Source organism: Lineus longissimus, chromosome 3 (assembly GCF_910592395.1).
Source record: "Lineus longissimus chromosome 3, tnLinLong1.2, whole genome shotgun sequence".
Classification (NCBI taxonomy): Eukaryota; Metazoa; Nemertea; class Pilidiophora; order Heteronemertea; family Lineidae; genus Lineus; species Lineus longissimus.
Genome location: NC_088310.1, coordinates 17998211 through 18014436, shown reverse-complemented (window position 1 = coordinate 18014436; position 16226 = coordinate 17998211). Strand labels below are relative to the sequence as shown.

General features: G+C 38.8%; 1 protein-coding gene across 2 annotated transcripts in view; it reads left to right on the top strand.

Annotated features, from left to right (window-relative positions):
- LOC135484075 (uncharacterized) overlaps positions 1-16226 on the top strand; it is a 49258-nt gene that overhangs the window by 24270 nt on the left and 8762 nt on the right. The gene's annotated exons all lie outside the window — the stretch shown is intronic.

Sequence of the window (16226 nt, the reverse complement as noted above, 5' to 3'; positions counted from 1 at the left end):
AAAGTAAAATGCCTTTTCATCAGCAAGGTCCTGAAAGCACGCATGGTTTTGATGATAGCAAAGGCTGGGGCAAAATCTTCGCATCTTAAAAACTCGAAAGAAACAGGCACGTGGTCCTATAATCATCGCAGGTTGTCTTGTTCTTTGCCGTTCATGAATCTAGTTATTTTATCTTCAGCAGCGGCTTCGTGCTCCTGTGGGGAAGACGGTAAGGATGAAGGGCTGGAGGTCTCGTCTTCGAACCCGCGCAAGCAGAATTATTTTTCATTTTTTCCTTTTCACCGGATCGCCTCTGACCTGTCTCGTCGATGAACTTCTTGTTTGTGCAGTCAAGCGAAACCTCTCGCTGGGTGTATATCGTGTTTCAAGTAGTATTGGACGTTTGGTAGTAGAGCATTGTGTTTTGTAACTTAGCCGCTGGAGTTTTATCCATGCATGTCAGCTTTAAGACACTCTTTTCCGCACCGTCAGTGTAGTCACCTAAATCATGTCACTAATACCATATTTGTCAATTTAGGTCAGTACGGCGACGGTGCGAAACGGCTGATTGCCAATAAAGCAATCTGACATCCGCAGAGGCAATCGGAAGACACTAGAGAAGCAGGTCCAGGACACATTGCCGCGAAAATTTTAAAATACTTCGGGAAACTTATAAATAGCTTTGGAAACACTGTTTGTTTGTTTGTTTTTGAAATAATTTTATTACTTTCAATAATATTGTAACATACAGATGAATCCCAGGGCTAGGCTATCAAGCATTATTAGCCCTGGTTATTATTACATAGAGAAAAGTGAATGATGGCAGAGAAGAATTAAACAAACAAGGATATGATAATTGAAAACAGGCTTCATAAGTTAAAGAATGGCGAGTTCAGCAATAAAGGTGCTGACTCTAGTAACGATAAAGATATTGTCTACAATAGACAATCTGTAATGGCCATTCAATAACAACTGCAGCCTGTCTTCTCGGTAAAGGTTGTAGAATATAAAGGTGAATGATGGCAGCGTATTCAGGTCATCAAAAAGATCAACCCTGAGCATGTCGGCAAGAGGGCAATTGAAGAAGAGGTGGCGTGTGGTTTGCGCCTTGTGTCCGCATTTACAGTAAGGGTCGTTAACATTTACAAAGTTATGAGAAAACAGGTGGTTTTTGAATATAAGGTCACATCTGGTCCTATTCAAAACGATTGCAGCTTGACGGGGTAGGTTTAGTTTGGGCGTAGCCATGGACATTTGATTCCTGCCTAGGAATAGTCTTAAGTGGTATTTGAAAGAGTTTCGAGAGTAACGAGTTTGGACATCTATTGGAAGGGAAGACCAGTGCCTAATTGAGCTGGGTATTGTGGATTTTGTGAGATTCTGCGACATGTTTCTAGGAAGATTGTAGGTTCTGCGATTTCTAAGACGCCCGTCAAAGACGGGGTTTCGATACTGAACAAATTCATTGTGAACGTAAGTGGGTATATTGTTATGTTCAACATCGTACATCAGGATTAACTTTTTCTCCGTTCTCCGCCTTCCAAGGGTCACCCAGCCCAGACAGTCAAGAACATTGGTGGTATTAGTGCCCCATATGCAACCACTTACAATCAGGGCAGCCCGATAATGAACCTTATCGAGTCTAGATAGTAAAGTGATGTTTGCCGAGTCAAAAATGACAGAACCATACTCCAAGTGAGGTAATATGAATGAGAAATAAAGCTTCTCGAGGTGTTTGGACTGTAGTGAACCCTGCAAAGTTTTAAATGGGTTCAATAAGTTGTTACATTTACCCACGACATACAAAATGTGATGCTCAAACGACAGTGTTTCATCCAGTATGATACCAAGATGTTTGTGAGACTGGCCACGGGGGATAACACTCCCATTTAGTTCAAGATAGCCAAAGTTGGGGACCTTACGACGAGGTGAGTGGTAAATAACCTCCTTGCTTTTCTCAGCTTTGAAGTCTAGCTTCCATCTTTTCGACCATGCAAGAAGACTGTGAAGGTCTTCCTGAATTAATTTTGTTGACAGATTGATGTCCTCTGCGTAGCTTACTGCCAGAAATAGTGAGCAGTCATCGGCATAGATATACAAGGTACAGTTCCTAACATATTCACTTAAATCATTAATGTAAATGAGAAACATTAGAGGCCCCAGTATTGATCCCTGGGGTACTCCTGAGTTTACATAGCCTGGTTGGGTCAGGTTGGATAATGTGTTATTAACCCTGACTCTGTCACCTCTACCATTGTGATGAAACACTGTGATGACGTCACAAGCAAGTGCAGTGCTGGAATTTTGAAAGTCCGACAGTGGTGCTAGTAGGTGCCCAGTCGTAACGGTTATATTTACGGAAAAACTTTTGGAGTAAAAAAGTTTTGTTTTGTAACAACAAACACGTATCAGATAAAGAAATTCAGAATTCCTTGATACATTGAATACAAATGCATGCTATTTCCCTTCTTTCGTAACGAAAGATATTCTACGCGAATATTATATTAAGAATACAAAAATAAAGTTTTTTTATTCCAAGCATTTTCCAGTAAAATGCGCAAATAATGCTCGGTATAGAGTAGCACAACTTTCGGACTTCGAAGAATATTGCAACTGAAAAGGCGGGAGATATGGTAATTCCGTGAAGACGTCAACATGGTGTTTTCCAAGCTATTTATAAATTTTCGCGGCAATCTGTCCTGGACCCTTCCGAGGCAATCTTGACATTAGAGGCGCTGATGTCGTTCCTAAACAACGGCTCTAGCACTGCTAAATTGCCACCATCTTCAAAAGCAGTACCGCGCATGTGGAAATGTAAAGAATCTTTACAATTGCAAAGAGGCTATCGCATCACCACTACGCCCGAGAACACGATGACTGCACTACGCTGCATTGATAGTTTGCAATAAATTCACGTAAAAACACACCAGAACATCTCGGGTTTTATTTACAAAGATCATATTTTGTTATTTATTTATAAAACAAGCCATTTTATGAAAGAAGGTGGCACTTACTAGGCCTGGATAAGACTTTGGAGTTTGAAGTGGTGGTGACGCAGTGTTGAAAACACCTGAATCTCAGGATGCCGATATCCAAGATGGCGGAATTTTACCAATTCCAGTGTCTGAAATTGAATTTTAATTTCGACACTGTGCGAGTTTGCCGCAGAGGCTCCTTCCAGCTGAATCGCTGTGAACGTTGGCCCAGTGCCAAAAACAAAAACTCCGTTATCTGTACTGACTAGGATATACACAAGATAATTTGACATAAAAACACATTTCTTGTCGAAATAATTGAATTTGCACGTTGATTATTTACGATACAAGAATAACATGCTCGGGACTACTTGAATCCTGCCGCCAAAACGCGTTGTACGGTCAAAAGAGGCTAACTCCAGTTTTGGAGAATGCTTGTCCATGTCGTCTCGTATCAGGAAATCAATGATTGAGAATCAGATTACGGTGCCGTTCTGACTTGGTTCTGACTCGGGCCTCTTCACTACAGTTATCGTTGTACACGTTCCAGTACCAATAACGTCTACCCAACTTACAACTGGTCATTTCCCAATATCGGTAAGTTAACTTAGCCCCTCTTTATTTCTCACAATATACGCTATACCATCTCTAGGGTAGTTTCAGTAAATTTCTTAAGCGCTGTTCACGGATAAAGCTCAAGGCTAGCTACTCGGACATTTAGCCACCACAATGTTTTATTTGCCTCCTGGACGACAGCATCCTGAACTTCATGGTATTTACTGCGTTTTAACATAGTCGGGCAGTAATACCCATGAAGGATTCCATTGATATTCTTGTTTTTTTCATGTTCCAAGCACACTTGAGTTTTGGGTGCCATGCATACAACAGTGCTCAAGTACCCAGCAGCACATGTCTATTCCCATGCCAGCCTTAATATCAATGCCTAAACACACTTGGCCAATCTTCCATCGCCAAATCTCCTTTGTAATTCATCCAATTTTAAATCCTAGTATTAAGATGCAAAAACCTTGGTGGTCAAGATGGGACGACAGGTTCTTGTCCAAATTATCGAAAGTTCATTTCCTTCACAAAACTTTCACCAATGCCGATGGCAATGGCATCATGCAGCTCACTTTTTCTTTACCATTGAATTCTATGAAACCAAAGATACCAGGGGTGTACCTAGCACCAGGAAAATTCCCTGTTTCGAAAATACACACTGAATTAAAACTTAAAAGCATAACCGTTGTGTAGATTGATATACACCATAAATAGCAACTTTCAGCAAATTCCTACGCTTAATAACTGTACTATGAAATTGTGTACAGGTGGATTTGCATTTAATCCGACCATGATTAAATTGGACCACCATGATTCAATCGAACGGTCTACCCCTTTACTTCGTATTCACAGGCCCCTCAGGGCTACTAACACTTACACTACAGAGCTTGAAAGTGAAAAAGACAAATAGACAGAGGCTAAGACCTCATGAAAAAAATTCCCCCCCTACCATGCCTACTACTTCTCTATCCCTTCAATTATTGGCATATTCATGATCCTATGTTGAATATTATACGCCTATACTTTCATCCACATTGCTAAGAAATCTTGAAGATTGCTCTGATATTCAAGATATGTGAATAATGCTCATGATACCTACCTCAAACACAACCCCAGGCATGCCAGCATTCTATTCCATTCCAAAGTTAGAATTAACCACAACCACTCCAAAATAAGGCAATATGTAACAGCATGGGAGATTTTTTCTACACAAAATTGGTACACACTTTAATATGTTTGAGAGTCAAGGTCTGATGGCAGCAAGCAAAGAGTTCATACGTGAGATCATTCATGACATAACTTTTCTGCACTCCATTCCACTGCATTTAGCACAGGAAACATATCTTCGTGCAAAGTCACTATTTCTAATGCAGTTGCAATCAAAGCAGAGTTCTGAATCAAATAGAATGCTGGGACTTTCTACAAAGATTCCTTTACCTTCTCCAGATATCCTTAGGAATCTCACCTTGCTTGCTTAGCACTTTCTCTCAGTTCAAAGTCAGTTCACTCTAATATTTGTTGGATTCATTGTACTCACATTGATTCACAGTTCTTAGATTGTGTGTGATACGACTAGCATTGTGACAGGATTTTAAAATGACGAAGTTGAATTGAAGCAGATATTAAGGAAAAGCCTGGTAGCAGAATATTTCCTTATGGCTCAATTCCATTCGTCTGATTAACACAATGTTTGAATACCGCAGAGCTTATTATGACCTTGATTCAGATTGATTGGCTTGAAGTATCCTTGAGGTTCTCTTGATCTTTTTCCAGTACAAAGTGGACCAGACTGGCAAAGTAGATGCTCAAGCCACAATAAAAGACCCAAAAAGTCAAAGGAAACGTATACATTCCACGGTCAACGGCCTCGGACAAAACTATCATTCAAAAATCCCGAGGTGAAGCCTTGGGACAAAACCGGCCACAAATCCCTAGGCCAACCTTTCAAAGAAACCGTATATCCCAAGGTCAAGCCTTGGAAGAAATTTCTCATACGTCCCAGGGCCAAGCCTTGGAAGAAACCTTTCATACATCCCAGGGCCAAGCCTTGGAAGAAACCTTTCATACATCCCAAGGTCAAACCTTGGAAGAAACCTTTCATACATCCCAAGGTCAAGCCTTGGAAGAAACCTTTCATACATCCCAGGGCCAAGCCTTGGAAGAAACCTTTCATACATCCCAGGGCCAAGCCTTGGAAGAAACCTTTCATACATCCCAAGGTCAAACCTTGGAAGAAACCTTTCATACATCCCAAGGTCAAGCCTTGGAAGAAACCTTTCATACATCCCAGGGCCAAGCCTTGGAAGAAACCTTTCATACATCCCAAGGTCAAGCCTTGGAAGAAACTTTTCATACATCCCAAGGTCAGGCCTTGGAAGAAACCTTTTATACATCTCAGAGTCAGCCTTGCAAAAAACCTTTCACACCTCCCAAGGTCAAGCCTTGGAAGAAACTTTTCATACATCCCAAGGTCAACCCTTGGAAGAAACTTTTCATACATCCCAAGGTCAAGCCTTGGAAGAAACCTTTCATACGTCCCAGGGCCAAGCCTTGGAAGAAACCTTTCATACATCCCAGGGCCAAGCCTTGGAAGAAACCTTTCATACATCCCAAGATCAAACCTTGGAAGAAACCTTTCATACATCCCAAGGTCAACCCTTGGAAGAAACTTTTCATACATCCCAAGGTCAAGCCTTGGAACAAACCTTATTCCATCTACCTCTAAATCTCATCAATTGACATTATCTAGCATACTACATCAAACAAACTTGTGCTGTCTGTCTATCAACAACTCCTCCCATCTGAAACCTTCAATTCGTAACTATCATTGTATTCGTAAACATCTACCTCGTTCCTATATCTTCAACACTTTCACTGCACAATTTGCTACATTATACATTGTAGGTTGTAGATCGTACTGAATTGACTGAACTGTAATTGATTGATTTAAAGTGATAAATTGCTGAAAAGCAAGTACCACAGTGCTTTTCTTCGTCTGTTTTCTTCATATCCGTGATTGCATGCATTAGATTTTGAGACAAAACAGTAGAATTCGTCTTGGTTCTAGAAAATACTTTGTCTCATTCAGTCTACTAAGTACGCCTGCCCTTGTCAGTCCTGAAGTTGGTCCACCAGAGTGAGGTTCCTCAGGCACATTCTGTGAAGGCTGTACGCATCCCTAGTAGTTACATTCAGAAAAACTGTGCCACAAGGTTTGTCTATAATACTTCCAGGAAAATAAGTCCTTATTGATTTTGAATCCAGTTGCTGTTCAGACAATACTGGTGACAGTTCTTCAAGTCCTGAAGTCCGCTGCCCTTGACAACAACCACAGTTGCTCCTGAAAACTACATTGTGTGATTGTTTGCCTACTACATTTGTGCTTTCCATACATAACAAAGATTACAAAATTTCATCTTGCTAAAGACAAGCAAAGTACAACAATTTGAATAACATCTATCACACTGTCCCAAATCGCTCTATTACCACAACATCATGATCTCTCTTGAACAGTACCGGTCAGCTGTGGGTTGTTTCTTTTCAAGAGCAATAACAAAAAAGGACAAGGACGCCCCTCAGTGTGGTTGCAAACATACGACTCCTCTCTTAAACAATGTTCAAGATTTTTACAGTGTCACAGAACTTTATGGGTACAACATTTGGTTTGATGAAATGACTGTAAAGCACAAGTCCAGAAGTGCTGATTTGTCTGTTGAAGACATAATATTGAATACCTATTACTCTTCTGTACAAAGCACATGTGAATATTATTTTTCATTCTGGATCTTGGAAAATGTACTGCTTCATCATTCATTTGCTAACTTTGAAAGATTAAAGTTGGCTGGTGATGTAGAGAGTAATCCAGGACCTTGCCAGTTTACAATAATGAAAGCAGTTCAAGGTCATTTCCATCAGGGTGATGTGACAAGGTTTCGTGGCGAGTCGATTGGCAAACAGTGTATTTGTAACTGTGTCAAAGCATTGGCCTTTTCATATGTTAAAGCACCTCTTTTGTGGACATCTAATGATCTAGATGATATTCTACTGCAAGGAGATCAGTTGTATCAGAAATGGAATATCGCTGGCTATATAGCTATAGATCAGATTCACCCCTATATTGAATTCTCTAACAAACATTTCTTCAGTTTAAAACCACTTGGTGCAACTAAAAGTGTGCTTTTACTTGAAAATAGTTTACTTCTTGATGATGACGGGACGCCATATATACAGTTACGGCATGCTGTTCAGAAACTTTTCCCAATGGGATTTTCCATTCTGATCATTCAAGGGAACGCTGTGGCCTTGATTTGTGTGTCCGGTCGTTATTTCTTGTTTGATTCCCATAGTAGAAATATAAATGGTGAAGTAACACCAGATGGTACATCAGTATGCCTACAGTTTCAACAAGAATCTGACGTTGTGAATTTTGTTGCTAACTATGTCATTAACCTTGGTTGTAGCATTTCTGACACAAACAACATTGAAATAACCTATTTCAGATTGAAATTAATGTCATCAAAAGCATTTGCCCTGGGAGAAAAGAGGTCAACAATACAACATGGCATTTCTGATGAATCTTCCACAAGCCAACATGATCCCCAGCCAGCCACTTCTACATCACACAATTACCATTGCAATTTAACAACATACATAACGGATCAGAAGGAGAAACTTACTAGACATGAGTACATGAAAACACTGATGCAACGAAAAAGAAAGGATGAGTTATACAAAGCAAATGAAAAATTGAATGATAGGACAAATAAACACTCTCTTCGTACTAACACTGAATATAAGAACAAGGAACTTTATCAGAAGCAAATGAAAAGGACTAATCCACTCTTCCAAGAAAAGGAACGAATACTAGGAACACCAAGTAAACAGAAACTTCGCAAAAATATAGACTATCAGGCAAAGGAACTTCTTCAGAAGCAAATGAAAAGGGCTGATCCAGAAATAAAGGAAAAGGAGCTTCTAACTAAGCAAATGAAAAGAGCTGATCCAGCAATAAAGGAAAAGGAGCTTCTAACTAAGCGAATGAAAAGGGCTGATCCAGAAATAAAGGAAAAGGAGCTTCTAACCAAGCGAATGAAAAGGGCTTATCCAGAAATAAAGGAAAAGGAGCTTCGAACTAAGCAAATGAAAAGGGCTAATCCAGAAATAAAGGAAAAGGAGCTTCTAACTAAGCGATTGAAAAGGGCTGATCCAGAAATAAAGAAAAAGGAGCGTCTAACTAAGCGAATGAAAAGGGCTAATCCAGAAATAAAGGAAAAGGAGCTTCTAACTAAGCGAATGAAAAGGGCTAATCCAGAAATAAAGGAAAAGGAGCTTCTAAGTAAGCGAATGAAAAGGGCTGATCCTGAAATGAAGAAAAAGGAGCTTCTAACTAAGCAAATGAAAAGGGCTGATCCTGAAATAAAGATGAAGGAGCTTCTAACTAAGCGAATGAAAAGGGCTGATCCTGAAATAAAGAAGAAGGAGCTTCTAACTAAGCGAATGAAAAGGGCTAATCCAGAAATAAAGAAAAAGGAGCTTCTAACTAAGCAAATGAAAAGGACTGATCCAGAAATAAAGGAAAAGGAGCTTCTAAGTAAGCGAATGAAAAGGGCTGATCCTGAAATGAAGAAAAAGGAGCTTCTAACTAAGCAAATGAAAAGGGCTGATCCTGAAATAAAGATGAAGGAGCTTCTAACTAAGCGAATGAAAAGGGCTAATCCAGAAATAAAGAAAAAGGAGCTTCTAACTAAGCAAATGAAAAGGACTGATCCAGAAATAAAGGAAAAGGAGCTTCTAAGTAAGCGAATGAAAAGGGCTGATCCTGAAATGAAGAAAAAGGAGCTTCTAACTAAGCAAATGAAAAGGGCTGATCCTGAAATAAAGAAGAAGGAGCTTCTAACTAAGCGAATGAAAAGGGCTGATCCTGAAATAAAGGAAAAGGAGCTTCTAACTAAGCGAATGAAAAGGGCTGATCCAGAAATAAAGGAAAAGGAGCTTCTTACTAAGCAAATGAAAAGGGCTCATCCAGAAATAAAGCAGAAGGAGCTTCTAACTAAGCAAATGAAAAGGACTGATCCCGAATATAAATTTAAGGAACGAGTGATTAAAGAGCGTAGTCGAGCCAATGCACATGTATGTTCTATTGAGCAAAATAAAGATGTTTCCCGTAAGAGAAAATTGAGATGTGATGAACAATATCAGTACATGGAGAGAGAAAACAAACGTTTCAAACGCAACATGAACAGGACAGAATTTACATTAAAAGTCACCACGATAAATACATTGAAGAGAAAAGTGAGAAGAGAGTATCCTAGTGTTCGACAAAATGAAACAGCATCCAAAAGACAAAAGAGAGTAGGAGATAACCTACGAACGAGTATTCAGTTATTCCATGAAAATATAAGTAATGGACCACTGTATGTATGTAGTTCATGCCATCAAACATGGTTTAAGCATTCTGTTATTGATGCAAGTAAAGTCCATGTCCCATCAGATAGACAAGATCTCTTATCTGAATGTCTGACCAGCTATACTTCAGTCAGTAACATTGAATGGATGTGTAGAACTTGCAGAGATTCCATTAATAAAGGAAAAGTCCCGAAGTTGTCTATAAAAAATAACATGGCGTTCAAAGTAAAAGACAAACCTCCAGAACTAGACTTGCACCAGTTGGAAGAAAGGCTAATATCACTGCGCATTCCATTCATGCAAATGAGGGAACTTCCTGTTGGTGGACAAAAAACGGTCCGAGGCAATGTAGTCAATGTTCCGATTGATGTGTCAAAAACAGTTCTATCTTTACCAAGAAATCTGTCAGATATAGAAACAGTGCCAGTAAAATTAAAAAGAAGAATGCAATACAAAACAAATGAATTCATTGAGAATATCAGACCAACAAAAGTACTCCATGCTTTGAAGTGGTTAAAAGATAACAGCCCATTCTACAAGGACGTCAATGTCAGTAACGATGAGCAGTGGATAGAATCACTTCAGCCACAACTCTCTGGCAACATGTCTGAATTTCTTGATAGAAGGGAGGCTGACCCTGAACCTGCCCCAAGCACATCAAAAGAACATGAACGGCAACCCAATAGTGCATTTAATACCACTTCGAAGAAAGTTCACCTTAATTCCCGTTCTGCTGATGAAAAAAATGGTGAAAGTTCTGAGGACGATGACAGTGATCATTTCAGTGAAGTAGATGATACTGAACTTAGGACATCTGCAAATATGGACACAATGCTAGATAATGCTGAATTGCCAGAACCTGAGGAATTCATCTTTGCTCCCGGAGAAGGACAAACACCTTTAGGCTTATTTCATGACAGCAATGCTGAATATCTTTCATTTCCTACCATATTTTGTGGACAAGGCAGATCTGAACATCCAGTAAAAGTACATTACAGTGATATCAGCAAATATGAACTGAGAAGTGTAGACCGCAGAGTTGCCCAAAATGTTCCAAATGTATTCTTTAAACTGAAAAAGTTACAGATCAAACAAATATCTGATAAAGTTGGATTAGCTGTCCGACGTTGTAAAACAAAAGGAGAAACCTACACTGCCCATCAGATGCTAGATGATGACAGAAGACACAACATGGTACATTTAGATGAAGGCTATTATATCTTCAGAACAATACGAAATTCACCACCCTACCTCGAAAACAAAAAGAAAGAGGTTTTTGCTATGATTCGACAGCTTGGTATACCTACATTATTTATGTCATTGTCAGCTGCTGATACAAGATGGTCACCTCTTCTGAAAACACTTGGGCTTTTGATTGACAAGGTTGAATATACTGACAATGAAATCCAAGACTTCAAGTGGCAAACAAGAAGTAGACTCCTCAGCGCTGACCCAGTTTCCTGTGCTAGATATTTTGACAACCGATTTCATGAATTCATGAAAACTGTTCTGAAAGGACCTCATAATCCATTGGGGGTAATCACCGATAGTTTTCATAGAGTAGAATTTCAGCAAAGAGGATCTCCTCATGTTCACATGGCTTTATGGATTGAAAACGCACCTCAGTATGGATCGTCTTCTGAAGAAGAAGTAGTCAACTTTATTGACTCTATAATCAGTGTATCAGCTGATGTCATTGAAAGTGACATGCCCTTTCTTGCCTTGCAATACCATAAACATTCCAAAACATGCAGAAAAGGTAAATGTCCCATTTGTAGATTTGGGTTCCCAATGCCTCCAATGAAAAGGACTAGAGTTTTAGAACCATTAGATTTGGATCCAGAAATCACTGATGAACAATTGAAGATCTACAAAGAAAACTATATGAAGATTCAGGCAACTTTGATTGCAATGGGTGACGGGAAAGATACGAAGTGCACATACGATGATTTCCTTGCTGATCTCAAAATGACAGAGGACGAATATATCTACAGTATCCGTTCATCATTAAAAGCACCCAAAGTCTTCTTGAAAAGAAAACCATCAGAAATTCGTATAAATCCATACATGAAAAATCTCCTGAGTTCCTGGCAAGCTAATCATGACATACAATTTATTCTTGATGGGTATGCTGTTGCTGTATACATTATTGCATACACTTGTAAATCTCAGAAAGGAATGAGTGCTCTCCTTGATACAGCTGCTAAACAGGCAAAGGCAGATAAGATGGAACTTCGACAAGCTGTACGTCACATGGGAAATAAGTTTCTAAATTCCGTCGAAACTGGAGCCCAAGAAGCAGCGTATCTGGTGCTACAATTACCAATGACACGATGCTCAAGAGATGTTGTTTTCATAAACACAAATATTCCTGAAGAAAGACCATTCATACTAAAGGACAAGTCCAAATTAGAAAAATTGAAACCAACATCAACTGACGTACAAGTGGCAGGTATGATCACGTGGTATGCAAGGAGAACATTTCTGAAACAGTACTGTCTAGCTGATTATGTATCACAATTCACTATCACTTATCCAAAAAGTGAAACCCTTGATGATCCATTCGAAGAGAATTTAGATGATTACCCATTGGATGAATCCAATGATACTAATGACAATGACAACTCGGCTGATCATAGTGAAATGAATAGATATGATGAAAATGATGAACACGACTTCACTGTTGAAGCTACTTATGTTACTCGAACTGGTGTGAAAATTACTAGAAGGAAAACCCCAAAGGTAATACGATACGTGAATTTCAGCAAAGAAAAGGATTCAGAAGCATACTACAGAGAGCGTATCTTACTATTCCACCCTTGGTCCAATGAAAATCTCTTAAAAGGACACCATGAGACCTATGAAGAGCAATACAACTTTTTAAAGGCAACTACAAATATTGACACGAAAAGAAAAGAATATGAAAATTTCAATGAGGAATTGATGGAAGCTATTGCTGAAGCTGAAAATGATGATCCTGTTGAGCAGGATGAAATTGAAGGGACTATCCAAACCAATGAATGTTTATTCTTTGATCCAGACCGTTCAAACAATCAGAAACATTACGACATTGCACAAGACATAGGAATTGCTGTTAGACCATCAGATCAACAAGTTGAATTGATGAACCACAAACTGCCCGACAATCAATACAAGGAACTTCTCAGATCACTCAACTTGAAGCAAAGAGAAATATTTACACATGTAGTGCAGACAATAAAATCAAGTGCCACGAATAATGAGCAAATTTACATGTTCATAACTGGCGGTGCTGGTGTAGGCAAATCACAAGTTGTGAAAGCACTTTATCAAGTACTGCTACGACGCTTGTGTTCTGAAGAGGGGCAAAATCCAGAGGATGTCAGAATCCAAATAGTTGCTCCAAGTGGCTTTGCTGCATATGTTGTCCAAGGTTCCACAATTCACTCTGCCTTTGCAATACCCTTTCAAAAAGATCTAAAATCATACAAACCGCTCACACAAGAGAAACGGAATACAATGCGAGCTAAGTATCGAAACCTTCAAGTACTATTCATTGATGAAATATCAATGGTTGGCTGTGAGATGCTGCTTTTCATCCACCAGAGATTACAAGAAATTATGGGTATAAAAAAACCATTTGGCGGTGTGCATATCATCACAATTGGAGATATGTTTCAGCTTAGACCATGTTTCGGCGGCTATGTATTCGAAGACTCTAAATCCCCGAATGCCCAACTTGAAGCTGAGTTATGGAACATTTGGAGAGAACACTTCGTTGTTTATGAGCTTGATGAGATAATGAGACAACAAGACGACATGGCTTTTGCCAATACCCTTGGTAGACTCAGAACCGGAAACCAAACCCAAGAAGACATAACACTTTTGAAAACCAGGCAGATCAGTTTTAGTGACCCAACCTTTCCACGAGAAGTGCCTCATATTTTCCTACTCAATAAGCAAGTTGATGAGCATAACCAAAAGATGTTTAATGAGACAACTGAAACAAAAGCTATTATACATGCACAAGACATTGTCACCACATCTTGCACAAAAGATATGCAAAACAAGATTTCACAAAGTCTTAAGACAGTTGCAACATACAACAACTGTGCAAACCTGCAAAGAACTCTAAATGTCGCAGTTTCCCTAACATACATAATCTCCATCAATCTGGACGTTGATGATGGCCTTGTCAATGGCTCAACATGCATTATCAAACATATACAGTATCATGCAGAGCTAAAGAATCCATCTATTATATGGGTCGAATTTGAACAAAAAAGAATAGGACAAGAACAGCGATCATCTAACAGATCTTCATACTCATCAGCCATCGATAAATCATGGACACCAATATTTGCAGTCAAAAGACAATTTCAATGGGGAAACCATCATTATGTATTAAGGACACAGTTCCCCCTGAAACAAAGCAATGCAAGAACAGTGCACTCATCACAAGGCGGAACATTTCAGAAACTTGCCATAAATATGAACACAATGCTCAAAAATACACCCCCTGGTCTTAAAAACCACTCGCATTATGTAGCATTAAGCCGAGTACGCTCTCTCAATGATTTATACATAATTGACCTCAATGAAAAAGATATCTCTCAATCATCTAAAGTGCAAGACTACATGAGATTAATGAAACAAGCACAGCAACTTGTCTTATGTTATACTCCAGTGTACTATGGCAAAGAATTTAATATTGCTTTCATGAATGTTGAATCCCTCAAAGATTATGTCAACACGTTACCACAAATTGAATCATTAGCAAATGCTTCCCTCATTGCATTTACCAATCCCAAAGTTGTCAAATCTTGCCTGTACAAGTTGCCAAATTATCAACCAATATGCAATGATCAGCTATCATCAAAAACTATCGATGACACTACAACAGAACTTCTGCTATACATTAAGAATGAAGTCACAATTTTGGAAAGAACTTTTTTTAAAACAGACTGTTTTCAGGCAATCTATGTCTGTGTTCATCCACCACAGTGCCATGAGATATATCACATCATTGTCATTAATGTGTACCCACAATGTATTTGGACAGATCTTACTAAGTGTTTAGATGAATGTCTTTTACGATACAAAAAAATGGACAAATTCCTGCTTCTTGGAAATTTCAATAACATTGACATACCTGTACTTATTGACAATCCTGACAAAACTGTAGGTGACAGTCAACCCAAAAAGATAATGGACAACAAATACAAAATGCAGTTGGAAACATTCATGTCACAAACCTACAACTTTCATCAATTCCTCATACAACCAACCACAAAAAATGCCCCCAGACCAACAAAAAAAGACTGTACACATACCAAGTTGGACATGATCTTTGCACACAAGTCAAACTCTGATTACATTCACTCTGTTAGCCTCATAAACCACCCCTTCTCGACCCATCACATGGTAAAAACTGCTCTTGCCTATCAACCAAATAATCTACTAAAAATTGTTTTCCACAATGCAAGATCAGTCCATGGAAATTTCAAAGATCTGAAACTTGACCCAAACATCAAAGCCGCCTCTATTATTGCATTTGCAGAATCCAGATTAAAAGCATCTGATCCAGACATAAGCTACTCATTACCAAACCACCAACTGCTGCGTAATGACCAAACAACTACAAAAGAACTAAGACCTCCACATGGACTGATGATGTACATTAGTACAAATTACAAAATAATGGAAGTAAAAAATCATAACCATGGAAATTCCTTTGAAGCGCTTTCAGTTTGCATTCATCCCCCAAATCATCACTCAGTCATCCATATCATTGCAATATATGCAGCGCCATCATCTACGTTCCAAAATCTTGTGTATGGTCTACAAGACTGCCTTTCATCTTATGAACCGAATGAACAATACATTGTTATGGGTGATTTTAACATGAAATCAATAGGTGAAGGTGAAAACTATAATGCAAAGTTAGAAACCTTTATGTTTCAAGCATATAACTTCAGACAAAACGTGTCCAAAAACACCACCAGCTATCAGTCCAAATTGGACCTTGTATTCACCAATCCTACTCCATCTGCCACTATTGACTTGGTCGATATAATAGACAATTACTGGTCAGATCACAAAATTGTCTACTCTGCTTTGTCATACCTGTAGTCACCTCAATTAAATTCAACTTACGCATTATTTTATCTCTCATGTAATTTCATTGTAAAACATTACTTCATTTCTTTCTTACATTTAAAACCATGCTAATGCTTCATCCATCTTCTCTTCACAAGAGGTGAGCACAATGGCCCTGGCCATTTCATTTTCTATCAAATTATTATTTTACTGTAAATAGTTTATCAA